We start from the raw sequence: 19,767 nt of genomic DNA on the forward strand, positions 1-19,767 counted from the left end.
ATCCCATTAATATCTTTTGTAATAATTATCTTAATTTATACATGCCCTTTGGGCGAAGACAATTCTCCGCTTGATTCAGAGCTATTTTTATATAGCAACGTTAATCTTTGATGCAGACAATCTTCTGGCTCGAAATTTTTTTATGCATTTGATTTTACTTTCAACTTTTTGTTTTAATATTAAGCTTTACATTTCTTAGTCGAAATATTTTGAGCATGCTATATTAAAAACTTGCTTTTATATTTGTTTATCCATACAAATACATATATATTGGATTTATGCTCGAATTCCAATGCATTCGTGCACAATTTAGTCAAAATATCCATGTTCGACTTCGTCAATGTCAAGGTCGAACCTTACTTTCACCACGTACTCGAAAGTACTTAATTGGCTTGTAAGTTGAGTAGTTCATTTATATCTTGCTATTCTAGTCACTTTTTCTCATCCTCGAGTAGGTCCTCGAGGTCGTGAGGTCGAAACTAATTTTGCAAAACTTTCCAACCTTAGAATTAATTTAATTTGTAGTTGGTTTATTTTACATTCCAACTTTCTTACTGTCGATTAGTTTTGGCTGGTTTGTTCCAAACTAATTTAGCTCGTGTTTGGTTTGTAATCCATACACTTATAAATTTTTATAGTCCGGTTAAGTCCCAACAACTTTAGCTCGCGTGTTTGGTTATTAATCCATACACTTATAAGCTCGCGTGTTTGGTTATTAATCCATACACTTATAAATTTTTATGTCGGGTTAATGATCCAAAATTTTTTATTCTATGTTATTTTTTTTCAAACTTATGGTATGATTATATATCATTGATGCCCCATTAATATCCTATGAGTGTGACCATAGGTTATTGAATTAAGAGGGTTCGCAAAAAATACAACATTTAAAGAATACAACTTTTGAACAAAACTTAGCATTTTATTGAAAAAAAGCAGAAAAAATAAACATGCTTGGTTACAATGAAAACACCCCTCCTACATTATTGATAATAAGATCGTAGATGTTTGCTATTCCAAGCTCGCAGAACCATCTCTCCATTTAGTCTCGCCAATTTATACACCCCAAGTCAGATGACAGACTCGATCTGGTACGGTCCTTCCCAGTTAGGTCCGAGTACCCCAGCAGCTGGTCAGTTAGCACATGAATGGGGTGTGCTTGGAAATAAGGTCGGAGCTTTTGAGATGAATCTATCAGGCTAAGAGCCAATTTTTTATCAATGGGTATCTCGATTCTACCCCCAATAACCTTTTGCTGACACAATATACAGGCTTTTGTACTTTTTTCTCTTCTCAGAAGAGCACCGCACTAATGGCGTGTTCGGTTGTTGCGAGGTATAAATATGAAACTTCTCCCATGATAGGTCTCGACAAGATTGGTGGTTCGACGAGGTGCTTCTTAAGGTACTGAAATGCGAGCTCGCACTCCTCTGACCACTCGAAATTTTTTCCCCCTCTCAAAAGGTTGAAAAAAGGAAGACAACGGTTTGTAGATTTCGATATAAACCTACTCAATGCCGCCATCCGTCCAGTTAAGCTTTTGACATCCTTATGCTTCGGAGGTGAGGGAATTTCTATCAATGCCTTAATCTTATCTGGATTAGTTTCTATCCCTCATTCATTTACTATAAATCCAAGGAACTTTCCCGAAGACACTTCGAACGAGAACTTTTGCGGGTTAAGTTTCATGTTGTACTTTCAAAGTACGGTAAAGCACTCTGTGAGATCATCGACATGGCTATCATTATGTTTCGATTTAACTAACATATTGTCAACATAAACTTCCATGTTATTTCCTATTTGCTCGGCAAACATCCTGTTCACCAGCCTTTGGTACGTGGCTCCAACATTTTTGAGCCCGAAAGGCATGACATTGTAATAGTATAACCCTTTGTCAGTCACGAAGCTCGTGTGTTTTAGATCTGGTGCATGCATGGTGATCTGGTTATATCTAGAATAAACGTCCATGAATGACATGATGCCATGACCTGCGGTGGCATCTACAAGCTGATCTGTCTGAGGCAAGGGGAAACCGTCTTTAGGGCATGCCTTGTTAAGATCTAAGTAGTCGATACAGGTTTGCCATTTGCTATTGGGTTTCGGGACCAACATTGGATTGGCAATCCAATCAGGATAAAAGGCATCTCGTATGAATCAATTTTCCTTTAACCTGTCAACCTCCTCCTTGAGAGCCTTCTTTCTATCATCATCCAGGAGTCTTTGTTTTTGCTACTTTGGGTGGAAGTTTTTGTCAACATTGAGCGCATGGCTCATGACATTCGAACTGATTCCTACCATGTCCAAGTGTGCCATACAAACACATCCTAGTTTTCTCTCAAGAATCAAATTAATTGCTATCTTGCCTTTTCAGAAAGGTTCTTACCCACCTTCACCACCTTTGTGACATCTACTGCATTGAGCTTAACCTCCTCGAGCTCTTCCAAAGGTTCAAGATTGGCCCTCTCATCTACTCTTGGATCGATCTCCTCATCAATTTAAAAAATGGCGTTATTTATTTCTTGGATAACTACAAGGGCTTGCGCACTTGTCTGACTTTTTCCTCTTATGGAAATGCTATAACACTCCCTTCCTGCGAGCTGGTCTCCCTTCAACATCCCGATGCCACTAGAGGTCAGGAACTTGATGGCCAAATGTCCAACAGACGATACTGTCCCCAGCCCAATCAGGGCGGGTCTCCCGAGCAGTACGTTGTAGGTCGATGGGAGGTCCACTACTACAAACTCCATCATCTTGGTTACTGAGACTGGATAGTCTCCCAAGGTTACGGGGAGTTTGATGGATCCCATACAGGTAATCCCTTCTCCTAAAAAACCATACAACGTTGTTGCACATGCTTTCAAATCGCGAAGCATGAGTCCCATCTTTTCTAGAGTGGCTTTGTAAAGGATATTCACTGAGCTCCCGTTATCAATCAGGACTCGGTGTGCCCTCTTGTTCGCGAGCTGGAGTCACTACAAGAAAAAATGCTTTTAATAAGACCAAAAATGTGTTATCAAAATATACCATAACACTTTTTGACGTGTTAAGACCGACTAGATTATCGTAGGCAGGGTACTTTACATAACACTTTATCATTGTTATACAGATGTGTTATTATACTCTCAACAATAACACACTTTCTGTGTTATTTTAATAAATAAATAAGTGTTTAATTATATTATTCATAGTCGATTATATAACACATTTCAATACTTATAAATTTGTGTTATACTACACTTTAGTATAACACATTTATTGGGTTATATAATGAAGTTTTCATAACAAAATTCTTTACTTATAAAAAAGTGTTATTGTAATAGATATTATAACACATTTTTCGTATTATTTTACTATTTAGATAAGTTTAAATTCTCATTATATATTCATTTATATAACACTAATTTATTCTATTCTATTTTTTTTTATTTATATAATTAAAATTAGCTTTCTAATATATACTGGCATCATCAAACGAACTTGATTTTCAAATAACAAAAAGTAAAAACATTCAACATTGTATTAACAATCCACAGATTAGTTTAAAACATTCAACACTGTCATCAACAACAAAATGTTCTTTAAGTATTCAAGTAGTCTTAAATATTCAACATATTGAAAAGTTACTACTTTTAGCACAAAATATTCTACAGCTGCCCAACACAAATCCTTCAAAATTAAGTATCCTTTTCTATTTCGCTTGTCACATCTGCAAAATAAACAAAGAAATATTTTATTGTTATTATCTAGCATCACAAATTACTTCAAGAAAAATGCTATGAAAATTATTTCCAAGAGAGGACACCACATACAAAATAATTAATTCACAATATTTTGATCCTAAATTATTATAAATTCACTCTTTATCAACATAACTCAAGAAAAATTAAAATTTAAGCATGTCATGCTGTTGAAAACATCTTCTCCAATATAAAATATCATCCAACAATGCCTACATGAATGCAAGCATCATCTTAAGTCCAGCCATTCAGAAAGGAAAGTAGATATAGCATGGTGTTGTGTCTATCAAGAAATCAAAATGATATATTTTTATTGCCTATACCGATTAAAGTTCCAACTGCAACTTTTAAAGCAAAAATAAACAAGAACTCAACTTCCGATGACACGCATTATATGCAAGTACCAAAAGACTTTGGAGGAAAACAGGATATCAAACCTTATGATCTGTCATTGTGGAAAATGGCATACCAGTGACGATTACAGCTCAACAAGCGTGATCAACAAAATCTAATCCTTCACTTACCTGGAAAATTAGTGACAATCAACCACTATGAACAAAATTTCACTCAAGCAGGACATTCAAATTCAAAATCTAACAAAAAATATGCACTGGAAAACCTCATTTACATTAAGGTGTTTTATGCTTAAGCCAGTAAAGTATACAATTCCAAGACTATGATTCTAGCAATTAAAATTCCATAAGAATCTTGGAATTTGAGGAAGGGCTTGTAATCAAACAACAGTATTGACAATGCTAAACATATGAGCAAATGTAACTGCTAGATTCACAGGTACCAGGTCGCATAAAGATATATCACTAACAATGATAATTCCAATATCTAGTAAATCAATATGCAAATAAGTTTACTTATTTTTTTTTCAGTTCATCTCAGGCAATACAAAAAATTTCACAACAGTTGGCTAATTCTGTAAACTAAAATCAACCATCTTAGAAACCATTTAAACTCAATAAATAATAAAACAAAGTGCACACTTAATAGACCATACCAGATAAATGATGCACCAGTACTAAATAATTACCATGATGCCAAAATGCAGATAAATGTTGAGAATTAAATTTCTTTGGGAAATTTAATTGACATGACCATGCATAAGAAAACTGTTTGTAAATCCATCAATCAACACATAAACCAAAGATCTGTCACTGTAAGACAATAAAGTATTTTCACTAGCCAAGGAGATCTCTAGACATACCTTACCACGACACACATAAAAAAATATTGCACCAGAAGTTGAGGAGTCCTTCAGCTTACCCATGTAATCCTGACAAAATAGGAGTAAAGAAAAGCATCAGATAGACCATTTAAGTAGAGGAAGTGATGTCTGTGGACATATTGTAGTGCTTAGAACTAATGTAAGTAACCTCAATTGACTCAGAAAACAAAGAAGATTGTCAAGGTTCTACAACAGGTTTCTTATGCCTGCAGATTCTTTCCCATAATGTTGTTGAATTTGCATGGAATTAGAAAATGAATAAGATACATATAGATGGTAGATGCATGGTAAATTGATGAAAATTATATGAGACAATTAATTAAGGAATTGAAATTAGCAATAATTAATGAGAAGCTGATTATGGCATGATACAACATAATACCAGGATCGACAGAAATTGCTGATATGAGAGGACCATAAACTCCTCTTAGAGGAATAGCAGCGGTTCCTTTCCTAGCCCAATAGAATCGAATTTCAAGGGTGTTACTACTAACAGTGGCAGTAAAGCTTTTTATAATTTCTTTACCAACTCCACCAACCTCATTGTCAATATTGAAATCCTTCAACACTAGATTTTCTGTTTAGAATTAATAAACAGAAAAAGTAATATGTGTAAAAGTAAGCAATTATTAACTAAAAATGATTATAAATTAAAAATCAAGCTAGACCCTCAAATCTTGATCAAGCTTTCCAGCAAGCGCCAACAACAAGGTCATTTTTCCTGCTCCTGGAGGGCCTAGAAGTAGAGTCATCCTAGACGATTACAAAAATCAAATTAATAAAAGAAACTATGGATTTTTCATATTATAATAGTATTATTGATTGTCATCATTTATTATTATTATTAGTATGTTCGCTATACTAATACCTGGAAGGTTTGACTCTTCCACTAACATCTTTAAGTATCCGAATTTTTGTCTTCTTCGATGGAAATAACCCCACAGATCCAAGAGTACTTTGCACTCTCAAAAATAAATAAATAAACCCAGAATCAAATAGTGTAATCTTCTTCTAGTACAAAAATCCAAAAACAGTATGAGATCACAAGTTAAGAAAACCAAGTGTATCCCAAAGCCAAAACCATCATGAAAGATATAAACCCACAAAAGAAAAAAAATTGTGACAAAGAAAATGTATACTGACTTTGGGCTCAGATCGTTACATAGGGGGAGAGAGAGAGGAGGAGGGACTGGTGGTGGTGGTGTTGGTGGTGGTGGGTGAGTGCATGTGCAACATAACAAAGGAGAAGAGCAGAGGCTTGGGGGTGGCTGGGAGTGGTGCAGCTGCCGTGACTGAGTTGGAGAATAATGAGAGTGATGGTGGGTTGCTGACCAAAAGAAAATTGCAGTGGAGAAGAGATGTGTGTGAGATGATGAGGGTATTGAATCAGGTTCTATCCATTAAATCTCACAGAAGAACAAACACTCACACAAATAGATGAAAATGATTAATCCAATGATTTATATCTATCTTCAACCCAGATATATACAAAGATCTCAAAACACATAATGAGATATTTGGTGTAGTGACTCCATCGATTTGTAATGAGTCAAACTACAAGGATGTTACACTAGTGTAGCACTAGTAACTGTTGATGAAGTAGAAGTAGAATGTGGACTGCCATATATATATATATTACAATAGGGGACCTTTAGTACTTCTATTATTTACATGCATTAATTGAAAATTAAAGTCACAGTTTGTATTAACATTACTAAAAAAACTCAAGGAACATGGTATGAAAGTAAAATGAATAATGCAAGCAAAGAGACAAAGATGAATTTGGCAATAGTAGTAATAAAAAATACAAGCTTTTTTGTCAATACAACAAGTATTTCTATATATATATATCATATACATGTCTATGTCCATGTGGGTGATGTTGATTATCTCTCTACTAGTGTTTTTAAATATTTTAACAGAAACATGAAGAGACACATATTGAGTACCAAAATATGTAGTGTACAGCTCTACTTACACTTGTAGTGTACAACTCTACTTACACTTGTTCCAAATCCAAGGAATATTATTGTTTTCAGGTCTTAATCTACAGTCTTTGCACTCCACTCCACTCCACTCCAACTATACATAATGAAAAATACAGGACATCCAATCCAACAGATAAATCTAGCCTACATTCATTCTCTCTCTATATATATCTATATATATGATCTTATATAACAAAAACTAAAAAATATTCAGGAAGATTGATGGAAAATGAGTTTCTGAACTATAGCAAAGCAGAGCTATAGCATAATGACACAAGGGAGAATGTAAAGGAGATAATGAAGATGAATGGATTAGAGAATGAGAAAGAAGAAGTATAACCCAAAGGAGAAACCAATTTCCCATCTTAGGATAGCAACAAAATATAATTGGATGTATAGTTGAGTTGTCTATTTATAATTTGTCCATCCAAATCCAATCCTTATAACGAAGTTGGTCATAGTTGATGTCTCTTCAAACTTTCAAAGAGTCATATTATTGGAATATACATAAAAAACCGGTTGATCATATATATGAAAGTTACACCATTGTTATCATCTACCTATGGTTACTGTAAACACAACTAACATTGTTTGAGCAAATAAAATTAATAAATACATATATAGAAACCAACGTACGTAATATATATACATATGTATTTGTTTTAAAAATACTTTAAATAAATAAAGTATTATTAACATCTTCACCCAAAAAGCATCACAATACTTTACTGAGGTATTGATTATTCATCAAATAACTCTAGCACCAATTTATATAGAATATACTGAGATATTGATTATTATCTTTCGAAATAAATCGATTGATAGTTCAGACCAATTATTTATATGCTGACCATTATATTCATCCATTGAATCATAATTAGAAATTAAGTTCACATCTTAATAATTGTCAAACATTTTACCCAGTCAAAAGCTAACATTGTTATCAGACAACTTTGCAAAGTAATTGAAAATTGTACAAGTGAATTTTCTTATTTTCATTCCAATAACATTTCAAGGAGACTAAATTAACTAATATAACAAAGATGATTATATATTCTTATATATGTAGCCATCAACCTTGTCTTTTATGATCTCTAAAGTTTAGGATTAAATAATTTTTTTCTTAATAAATTAATAAATTATGAAATTGTGAAAAAATAAATAATAAGGAACTAATTGCTACTATTTATAGAACTTAAGGACTTGATAGCTTTTTTTTAAGGGCTGAATTGTCAAACATTAAGAAACTCATTATGCATTTAGAGTGATTAAGCAAACTTTGCCAAAATGAAACAGAAACAGATGCAGTGTCATCTGTTCTTGGCTGCTTTTACAACAGTACTAAAACATTGTGCACCACACATACAAATAATCATAGCAGAGAATAGTGATTATTAATAGGGTCCTATTGAATATATTTCAGTTAACAGTTAAAAGAGCAAAGAAAATGATGTCGTGGTGGATATGAAAATTGAGAATAATAAGAAGAAAAATATATTCTTCAATGCTTGAAGCTTTGAACTATGAACTTATAATGTCTCTTGTGTGGTGTTTCTTGAATCTGTGAGCTAAAATGAGAATTCATAGCCAAACAAAATCTGAAATGCCTTATCAAAATGTTTGACAAACACAAATCTTTAGTTAAGAAGAGGAAGGAAATTAGTATGTAAAACTATTACCTTTTTCATCAGTCTCTTTTTTCCATGTGTCTACCAAAGTGAGCAACGAGCAGCTTCCATTTCCTTTATCTAACCATCTATTTTGCTTGAATTAATTCACGAATGGGTGAGAAATATAGTTTTTTCCTGCTATGATAACCATTAACAACCATAAAAGCTGAGTTATTGAAAATAATTAGCTTGGCAACAAGAAAATGAAGAAATAGTAGTGAAAGTAATGCAACACTTTCTTGTAGTTATTGAAAACCATTTCAAGCAATAGTAGTGAAAGTAACCAACACATATATTAACATCAAAAGAAAATAATTATAATAGAATCAATGATATTACCTCAAGATCTTAATCATATTAAGTCACACAATAGCAGAGTGAAAAGAGCTTACCCCACAACTCAACAACATTTTCCAATTTCTAAAAATAAAATTTGAAATAGAATTGAATAGAGAGAAGTTAGGGAAAAAGATTGAAATAAAATAGAAAGATTCAGATTTTACCCAAAATTGCAGAAAAAAAAAGATGAGAGACTTGGATTTCTAGAGAAAATCTAAAAGAGAAAAAACAACTTTTAAGAACCATAAAAAATATTAGTTTTGAAAAAACCCTATTATTTAGAAATTAACTTCTAATGCCAAAATAACCCTATTCGAAACAATCCCTAATACATTAACATTTCTTTTCTCTAATACAAACGCAATCCAACCTTTCAAATAACTCATTTTGAATGAGGTTTTCACCCAAAAAAAAAAGTGCCAGCAAGTACACGTATCACAAAATCCAGACAAAATTTACCAATGGGGAGAATCAAACAAGCACTCATCTTTTCACATCGAATTTCTTTTCTTTTTCTTTTTTATTTGATAAAAAATGTCATCTTCACCATCACCATTAGGGGTGAGCATCTAAACCAACAAACCGCGGTGACCGACCGCACCGCACCATACTACACCGCAAACCGCGGTGTCAAAAGTGTAATGGTTCGGTATGGTTTGTATTTGAGCTAAACCGTGCGGTGCGGTGCGGTGCGTGGTTTGGCGGTGTAAAATTTTGGTTTGCACCGCACCGCACCGCATACTTACAAATATATTAAAAATAAATAAACTTTACATATATACCATTTTTTAAAGTTACCCAATATGGGAGACTTGTATATTTTTTTTGTGTTTCACTGAACTTAATTGATAACTTGTGATGTTGTTTAGAACTTATTAAGGATTTGTTATGAACTAAGGATTAAGTATTTTTTTTAAAATTTAAATTTTGTTATGACATATTTTTTAACACAAACCGTGGAAAACCGCCCAAACCACACCGCAAAAAATGGTTTGGTTTGGTCGGTTTGGTGCAACCAAATCACACCGCATGGTGTGTTCTAGTTACTAAACCGCACTTGTGGCGTGGTGTATTAAAAAGTCTTCAAACCGCCCAAACCACACCGTGCTCACCCCTAATCACCATACCTACTTTTGCATAAGACTAAGGAAACAAAAAAAAAACTAGAGACAGAGAGAAAAGGAATATAAACACATTCTCTTTGTTTTTCCAGTACTTTTCAGTTCTCATAACACATCTATAAGCTTTTCCTGGCTTCCTTCGACGAGGCAGCAACACCTACTACTGAAACCGAGAGATCCAAAATTGTTGACAAAGGTCAAAAACATAAGCCCAGAAGAAAGACTCCACACTAAGATAGTGTACTTCCTAACTTCTAAGCTTTCCACAACTCAATGCAGCCACAAGAATAATTCAATAATAAACCAAGTATATGTACACTTTTCTACTAATAGTGTTGAATAACGTTTTCCAATTGGGCTATCCTATGTATGTATATGTGTATGTATAGTCTTTTGATACATATCTAAGTGTGTATACCTCTTGTATGTCACATGGAAGGGTATGTAGTAGATTTTGGACCAAGGAGTTTTATTTATTTAATTATTAAATGTTTGAAAAGAGCATTTAACTACACTTTGTCAAAACTGATGTGCTTAATGGTTGCTGCATGGAACTAATTATGAACTAATATATCTATATATGCTTCTATCTGAAAAAAGGTTACAGGTGGCCATGCATATAAATATAACTTTAAATTTTTAGACATAATTAATCACCATGCTAATTGTTTCTTTTTAATACAATTTATTGCGATATATGTAGCAAATTATTTTATTAAATTTAATTTATTACTCTTACCAACACAATACCTCAGAGGCAATATACTAGTTGTGATAGATTTTCTTGAGAAGGCTGTGAAATTTATGGATGCAGCAACACTTATTCTTGCTTATGTTCTTTCCAACTCACTCTGGTCATCTGGTAAAATAAGCATCAAAACATAAAAATAGGTACAAAACAGGACACAAAATACAATAAACTCTTCATCTGAGGCAATTACACATAATTAGCGATAAATATTTTGAATACATTTTATCTTCATCATATTTAGAATGCATGGATTATATAATACTAGCAGAAAGAATTTGCAATTTATTAGCATGCATGCAGGGCTGTCTAAATGTGAATACAACAAATATATCATCACACAAAATCCTAAATCTAATATCAATATTAGAAATATATGCAACAAACATGCCATAGATAAGCAAACAGAACATGCTTTGGAAAAACAGGGGACAAAATCAGGCATATGCTGAAATTTGATGAATCAAGATATTCAACGAAATCATTAGATAATAATTATAAATATATAAAAATGCACATATGTCATCATAGATTTCTAGAGTCCACAAGGAAATAAAAGCTCAACCTTTCGATCTTTATCACTTAAAGGACCATCAAGAGCAAGGTGATTCAGAAACTGTATAGAAGAAGAAGAAGAAGAAGAAGAAGAAGAAGAAGAAGAAGAAGAAGAAGAAGAAGAAGAAGAAGAAGAAGAAGAAGAAAATTCATTATTTTTAAACAATTCATTAACCAGAAAACATAAGGCCAAAATCTCTTTACAGAAGTTAAAAGGAAAGGAAAACACATATCGGCATGTTTACACTCAAATTGTACATCCACCAAGCAAGCCCCCTAACTAAAATATGGATGGAGAAAGCATAAAGATTACAAAAACATTAAGTGACAACACAAAATCAACATTAAATATTCCAGATATGTAATTTGAATGCATCCAGTAGTACATTTTTTTTTCTTTCTAATCACGGTACCTGAGGATATGCAAATGCATGCATGTATAAGCTGATTCTCTAGGAAAAAGTATATAGCTTATATGTACGTATATGTGTGAAGAAGTATCTTCTCATTTGCTTTAAAAGGAAAAATTAATGATAATAACTCATCATCAAGACAAGGAGAGAAAACTTGTGAGAAAAGAGAGACAAGAAAAATTGTCAGTTTAGTTCCACAGGCTTGGTTCAAAAGTTTCCCTACAGATTATGTTTCTTGTTTTTTATATGCACTGTGTGTGTGTTTGCTTATATGAAAAGAACAAAATTTCATTTTCCCTTTTTCCCATTTACTTCATCTTCTAGTTTGCTTTTGTTCTTTGCTGGTTTAATGGCTAGAAACTAATGCTGCTATTGAAACTTACGTGTCCCCAGTTTTCAACGCCTTTAGATACTAGTCCAATAACCTGTGAAGTATATTCTTATGGTCATTAAGCAAGCTGGAGAAAAAGTGAGAAATAAATAATATATAGATAAATCATGTTAAATGAATCATTCAGATTCAGATTCAGGTCAGATCAATGGAGAATATTCAATATGGCATAACAGGCCCTCAGCTTTCAAGTTTTGACAATAAACAGAGATTGAAATTTTGCTCATCCAAAAGTGAGGACATACCATATTTAGAGCAATTACATTCACTATATGATGTAACTGACTTCTGCCCCCTCCAACCTGGCCTCTATGCCTCACTACAAACATAGCAACAGATCCAACCTGACATGGGAGAGCATATGTTAGTATAAAAGTACTAGAAGATAATGATAAGAAAGAACCATATGAGTTATTATCTTGGAATAGAACTCCATTGGATACTCTGGAAGACTTAATAATGTAAACATTTATAGAAAAATTTGAGTGTGAAAAACACTAGGTCGGCAGTTCAGAAATACAAATAATCAAGCACAATCACACAATATATTATCTAGATCTTATCAATGGAGCTTATAACAATTTACAAAACTAAGAATATAATAAATATCTTGAGAGATTCTAGGGCTCCAATGTAACCAAATTTTCATAATTTACAATAGGATGCGCTAGATTATGGTGATGTTGCAGAGCCATTATGTAACGACCCAAAATTACTAATAAGGTTTAAGGGCATTGATTAGTGTGCCGAGAGGACACAATTGGAAGTTATATGAATTAATGTTGAAAATGTATGATAATGGTGCAAATGCATGCTTATATGATTATTTGGATTAATGTGATGCATGACTATGTGTATTAGTATGCATGTAGGCCCTGATTAGGTTATAAGGGAATATTTGTAATTTTGGCCCGTTGAGGGCATATATGTAAATATTTGTGATAAATTTTTGAGACCACATTATTATGTGGATATATTTGTAGCTTATGACTCGAGGCGATCCTAGCAAGCGGTTTAGCGGGAAAGTCACAGCAGGGATTTATACCCGGCTCGGGGTAAGTCTGGGGGATTTATGCCCTGGCTTTCCACAGTTAAAACAGACCCCGCACTCGCCCCGATGGCAGTGGTTACACTTGTTGCACAGTGGCCATTGTTCAAACTCACGTCTCGGCTGTTTGTTGTGACTAGCCATTGCCTGATTGGGAGGTCCCCCTTTTCTTTTGTTATTTCCCCCAAAAATCGGTCTTGTGCCTCTTGGATTGTTTGTTCGCCCCGAGTTCTGGCCGAACCTTGGGTTGAACCTTCCCCTTGGGCCATTCTGATTGGCCTGAAATTGTCCGGGGTTGTTGGGAGTGTACCTCCTGTCTTTGTTCTTCTGTGGATCTGGCTTGTCTGACACGGCCCAAGACTCTTGGCGAAGAGCCCGTTCCACAGCTTCAGCATACGTCTCTGGGCCAGTTCTACCAGTGTCTACACACCTGGCAATGTCTCTGCGTAGGCCCTTCATAAAACTCCAGGTCTTATTCTCTTCAGTGCTCACCTGGTTCTTCGCAAACCTAGACAGTTGGTCAAATTTTCGAACGTAGTCCTGCACGCTCGATGTTCCCTGCTTCAGATTTGTGAACTCATTCACTTTGTGCTCAATCACTGCCTTACTAAAGTACTTGCCATTGAACAAGGTCAAGAACTCTAGCCATTCCATCTCGGCAACGTTATTCCCTTTCTTGGCTGCGTCCCACCAGATGCGGGCATCTTTTCTCAGCATACAGGTCGCACATACTACCTTCTCTCTCTCAGTAGTTCCAATGAAGTCAAAGATTCTTTCCAAAATACTAATCCATTCCTCTGCCATCGAAGGGTCACTGCTCCCCTCGAATATAGGTGGATTTTGGTTGCCGAACCTTTCTGATATAGGTTTTGCTCGGGCAGCTCTTGGCGCTTCTACTGGCTGTACAGGTTGCTCAATGATAACCTGCGGGCCAAGGTTTTGTTCTTCATTGTTTGCAGGTGGTACTTCATAGTTCTGAGAATTGTTGGGTGGTATGGGGAGTCGTCCCAGAAGGGTGTTAAATCTTTTAGCTTGGAGGGCATCAGCGTCCTCTTGTCTCTTTTTTCCTCTTTCTATTTGAGCTCCCTGCGTCTCCACTAGCCTTTGCAGATTGTTCATCTGCTCGGCTATCTCGCGAACTCTATCAGCTTGGTTTGGAGCTCTAGCGGCAGGCGCGTTCTGAGCTCTATTAGCAGGTGCGGCCTGGCCTCGGCCAGCAACACCCCTTCCTCTTTGAGCTCTTGTCCTTGCCATTTGTTTGCTTTCAAAACAAAAGCTCCTAAGTGCATAAGGAAGAGAAGTTAATATTGACACAGATAGTTAATCAACCTAATTAAACATGCCAAGCATATCAAGCACAACAAGAAATCAACACTTTTTAACAAAAGTTAGCAACTTCATTTCATAACCTATACCATATATAACAACGTTTTAAGTTTGGGTCGGCCAGTCTAAGGGATTTACAAAATTAGCCCTAAAAAAACAGACTTGTATCCCTGCTAGACCAGTTACTATTTTCCTTAATCATATACAAGGTAGGTACATATTCAAAAAGTAAGTGAGTTTCTAACACCTATGCAGCTCCTAACACCTAGTCGGAGTCGCTGTCCGCGGCCATATCAGAACCATCCTCAGGATCCTCCTCGGGATCTTCCTCGGAATCTTCTACGGGATCTTCCTCAAGGTCCTCCTCGGGATCTTCCTCAGGGTCCTCCTTGGGATCTTCCTCAGGGTCCTCCTCGCGATCTTCCTCAGAATCTTCCTCATCTTGGTCCATCGGCTCCTCATAAGAAATTTCCCCGTCGCCGAGTTCTTCATTAGCCACTTTCTCTGCTGGCAGGTTCTCAACTACCATGGGGTTTGCTGCCGCTTGTCGTTGTGCTACCTCTATCGCATGTGCACGGGCATTCTGCGCAGCAAAGAGCTCGTGGAGGTCTATATGCCACCTTGACATCCTACCTCGAGGTCCAAAGGTCATCTCTATGGATGCCCTAAAGGTATTCCAGTATGGGATGGATGGCCTCATGTGCCTCTCCTGGTACCATAGAAAAGCTGAGCCTCTAAGGTATAAACTTGCCAATTCTACCCTGAACCTATAGGGGGTACCAATGTTCTCCAAAATGGTGTCCAACGAGTAAGTCCATGCCCAGACTTCATTGGAATGGACCTCTCCGTTGAACACGGCAGGCACTATGCTGGTGAAGGCACGGTAAATTTGGACTCTCTGCCACTTGTCATAAACCATAGGGGGGGTTGATTACGATGGGATCCATCACTTCTGGTTCGCCAGCCATTTTCTTACTAACCTACAATTTATAAAATTTAGGTAAATAAAAAAAAAAGAAAACAACACACTAAAGGAAGAAACAGTACTTACAGTGAGTGCCGGTCTATCTTTGCGAAATGTACATGTGGGTTGTCTACAGAACTGGCTCAACTCGAGCTCTGATACCAACTGTAACGACCCAGATTTTCAAGACTCGATAATGCGAAAATATAAATGTTTTCATTTAACAAAATGTCTCAAAAACCCATAGAAAAAAAAACTTTTTAAAAAGTCGTATGGCCATACTTAACATTTAGTTACAAACATGTTTTATAAAGAGTAGAGTGAGCCTAGTTTAGGAAAATTACACAACATTTCCAAAAATAAAACGGCTTCCCAAAAGGTCGGTCCACATGTACATTTGCAAGGAAGACTCCAGCGCTCACTGCTTTGCCTTGCCCTTGCACTTACCTACAACATGAAACAACTAGGTAAGCGAAAACGCTTAGTAAGATCAACTTTCAAACAAAGCATATAGAGAATTAGGGTTCCGGACCCATCCGGACCCTACACAATCAATTTCAAGAACGCTAAAGCGTCCTGGCAAACTTATAGTCATGCCTGATAACCAAGGATAAATTAATTCATAACTAGATAAAAATCCTGCACTCAGAAAAATCCCAGAACAGGCAGATATATTATATCACAACTATATCTTATCAACAATTATATCCCTGCACTCAGAAAATCCCAGAGCAAGCAGATATATTATATCACAACTATATCTTATCAACAATTATATCCCTGCACTCAGAAAATCCCAGAGCAAGCAGATATATTATATCACAACTATATCTTATTAACAATTATATCCCTGCACTCAGAAAATTCCAGAGCAAGCAGATATATTATATCACCATATAATTCGAGACCAACGCTCAACAATTTCCGACAATTCAGACGTAACGTGCCCTCCAACATAATTGCTAATCTGTAAAAGAGAACCGAGTCTCCACACTAAGATCTAGCCAATAAATATTCTCATCAAGGGTAACTATCGTGTTACCTAGGGCATCGCTACTTATCCAAGAGTGTAATCCAATTTACACGGTTTTACGGAGACTTCTATGTTAATCAGTGGTGCTGGTGAGCAGGTGCCCCTAGGGTGTTCAGCCTCACTCAATCTTGGCAACCCCTAGTATCTCTAGGCACTCTCACTGAATGGCCAATATTCACAGCTGCTATCCGAGAATAACTTATCAGAGCACTTGCTCGGATTCTAACCGTCCAATGATTAAGTAATCATGAGGGCCCCTAGGTCCCATTTATTCTGGCGCCCCTAGGTTTAACCAGCTTATCCCCATCTCATGGCCACTCGTCGCGGTAATGAACCGGACATAAATAAAATCAAGCAGTGTGACGGGGATCAACCGTCTTGGATATGACGGACATTTACCGTTCATATTTTCTAAATCAGCACTCACTAGACTAACGTCTCTAAGCAACTTTCTATGACAGTCTATATATGTGCATGTATCCCTATACTAACATACAAGACAATAATCATTTCATGTTGCAGCCATACAATATAAGTTGACTTACTTGGAGTCCTTAGCGCTCAGCAAGTTTTCACCCTCCAACGTTCAGTCCAGTTACGCTTAGCCAATACTGTAGTTATCAATACAGTATACTCGGATTAATTATGGCACTCATAATTCATTATTATTATTTTGGGGAGTTTGGTCATTTTAATAAAAGTCATTTGTAAGGATTTATAATCCCTATTTGGTTTTAAACCTATTAAGGAAAGTCATACAAAATATTCGAGACTAAACCCTAAGTCTCAGGGAGGCCTATCCTAAGGTCTCGATACCTAGGCTCGGGTATCACAATGGTATTTTTCCACAATCCGCTAAAAATCTTATTCTTTCAAGATATCGCTATTAACCCGCACTTTCGACTAGTCGGTTGAAATATGTAAGATTTTAGCCGGTATTATATCCAGAAAATACTAATAAATTCCTTAATTATTTTTAAAGAAAATAAACTCTTAAATTTTCCTTTTATTTTTCTTAAGGTTTTAATATCTAAAAACCGTTTTAAGAAAATTGCCTAATTTGTCTTAATTAGGAAAACCGTTAAAAATTTCCCATCTTGACTAATTAATTTTCCAAAATCAATTAATCAAATTTTTTTTTTTGATCAAGAAAAGAGGTAATTTATTGATCAAAACAAATTGATTACAACCAGAGCAAACAAAGCTCTCAAACACACAGAGTACAACCAGTAAACAAACAGAGCAAACACAACTCTCAATCAATACAGTCTAGACAAGAATTGAGTCATTTGAATAGATCTAGAAGTCCTAGACTTAGAACAAAGCTTTAAGCCAATTAATCTAGCTGAAACAGAGGTTTTAATTAGACTAGATATAGTAGAAACTAAAAAACAGCTGCTGTCAAAATGGCATCTGTTCCGAGTAAGCCAAATGTAATAAACTGAAGCTACTAGAGCTACAATAGTGATCTGGTCTGTAATGTTCTTCCTATCAGCCTCCAGCCAACTGCACCAGTCTGTATAGATAGGAGGCCAACGGAGCCCTTGCAACCAGTCAAAAACATCCTGCAAAACTCTCCTAGAAAAAACACACTCAAAAAATAAATGAGAGTGATTTTCAGGCAAGAGATCACAAATCGGGCACAATATGGAGGGAAGGGGTATATGACAGTTGCTTAGCAGATCTCTAGTTGCCAGTTTTTGAAGGACCGATTGCCAAAGAATGAATTTGTGATTAGGCACTGAAGTAGACACCAAACTGAATTCATGATAGGCTTTGGGCTGCTGGACAAAACCAGCTGATACAATCTAGACAAGATCAGCTTTCCATTAGCTGAAGCAGAAACCAGCAAAGAAAAAGAGAAATCTTTGCTAATCTTAATCAATTTTTTCCAATACCAACTAGCATCCGGATGCACCTTGTAATCCCAAATCTGAATCCCTTTCAAGTAAATACAGTTAACCCATTTTACCCAGAGCAAGTCCTGCTTAGTTGAGATAGCCCAAATGAATTTAGATAAAAGCATTCTATTCCAAAGAGGCCCCTCCTTGAAACCTAACCCACCATGACTCTTAGGGCAGCAAACTAGCGCCCAAGAAGTAAGATGAAATTTGCTCCTATTTCCTTTACCTCCCCAAAGAAACATTCTGCAAAGATGATCAATCTCCTTGAGGACACTCTGAGGTAAAAGGAAGATGCTCATCCAATAGTTCCTAATACCCAACAAAACAGATTGGATCAACTGCACCCGCCCTGCATAGGAAAGGTTCCTACTCGCCCAAACACAAAGTCTCTGTCTAACCTTCTTTAGAATTATGTCACAGTACATTGCCTTCCACTTCGTTGGTCTCAAAGGCAGACCAAGATAAGTCATGGGAAACTCACCTTCTTTCAGCTGAAAAATATTCAGTAAACCAGCTTTATCTTGGTCCGAAACCCCACCAAAATAAACTCTGGATTTGCTTTTATTGATAACCAGACCTGAAGCTGCTGAAAACTCCTCTAAAGAATGCTGAATAATGTGAATGGAGCTAGAGTTTGCTTTACACACGACAAGTAAGTCATCAGCGAAACACAGATTAATTAGATTTAAAGATTTACAAAGCGGATGGAATTTGAAACCTTTTCCTTTAGCTGCTTGAAGTAAGGAACGAGTGAGGTACTCCATAACTATGACAAATAGTAACGGAGAAATGGGATCGCCTTGGCGAAGACCTTTACCTCCTTGAAAGTTACCATGAAGACGGCCATTCAGCATAAGACAATAGGAAGCACCTCTCATACAAGTCATGATCCATCTTATGAAGCGATCAGGAAATTTAAAAGCTATCATCAAGTTTTCAAGAAAGCCCCAATCAATTGAGTCATAGGCTTTGCTCAAGTCAATCTTCAGTAAGCAACGAGGAGAGCTATACTTCCTTTTGTAACCCTTTAAGAGATCTTGAAGAATTAAGACATTATGGGCAAGAGATCTGTCTTTTATAAATGCCCCTTGGTTTTGGTTAACCAACATTGGAAGAATACCAGACACTCTATGACAAAGCATTTTGGAAATGCATTTGTAAAGAGTAGTGCAGCAGGCGATTGGCCTATAGTCAGCAGCTGTTTTCGGATGTTCCATCTTAGGAATAAGAGTTAGAATCGTGCTATTCATTGCTTTAGGAATAATCCCAGAATCAAAAAATTCAAGAACAGCC

The 19,767-nt window shown here is 35.9% G+C and overlaps 1 long non-coding RNA gene across 1 annotated transcript; it reads right to left on the minus strand.

Annotated features, from left to right (window-relative positions):
* Positions 1 to 3,476: 3,476 nt before the first annotated feature.
* LOC133828983 (uncharacterized) lies at positions 3,477 to 8,940 on the minus strand. Its single transcript, XR_009891430.1, has 2 exons — positions 8,642 to 8,940; positions 3,477 to 3,706 (listed from the first exon to the last, which is right to left on the minus strand). It is a non-coding gene; the product is annotated as an uncharacterized LOC133828983 (long non-coding RNA).
* Positions 8,941 to 19,767: the final 10,827 nt, after the last annotated feature.

Source organism: Humulus lupulus, chromosome 4 (assembly GCF_963169125.1).
Source record: "Humulus lupulus chromosome 4, drHumLupu1.1, whole genome shotgun sequence".
NCBI lineage: Eukaryota > Viridiplantae > Streptophyta > Magnoliopsida > Rosales > Cannabaceae > Humulus > Humulus lupulus.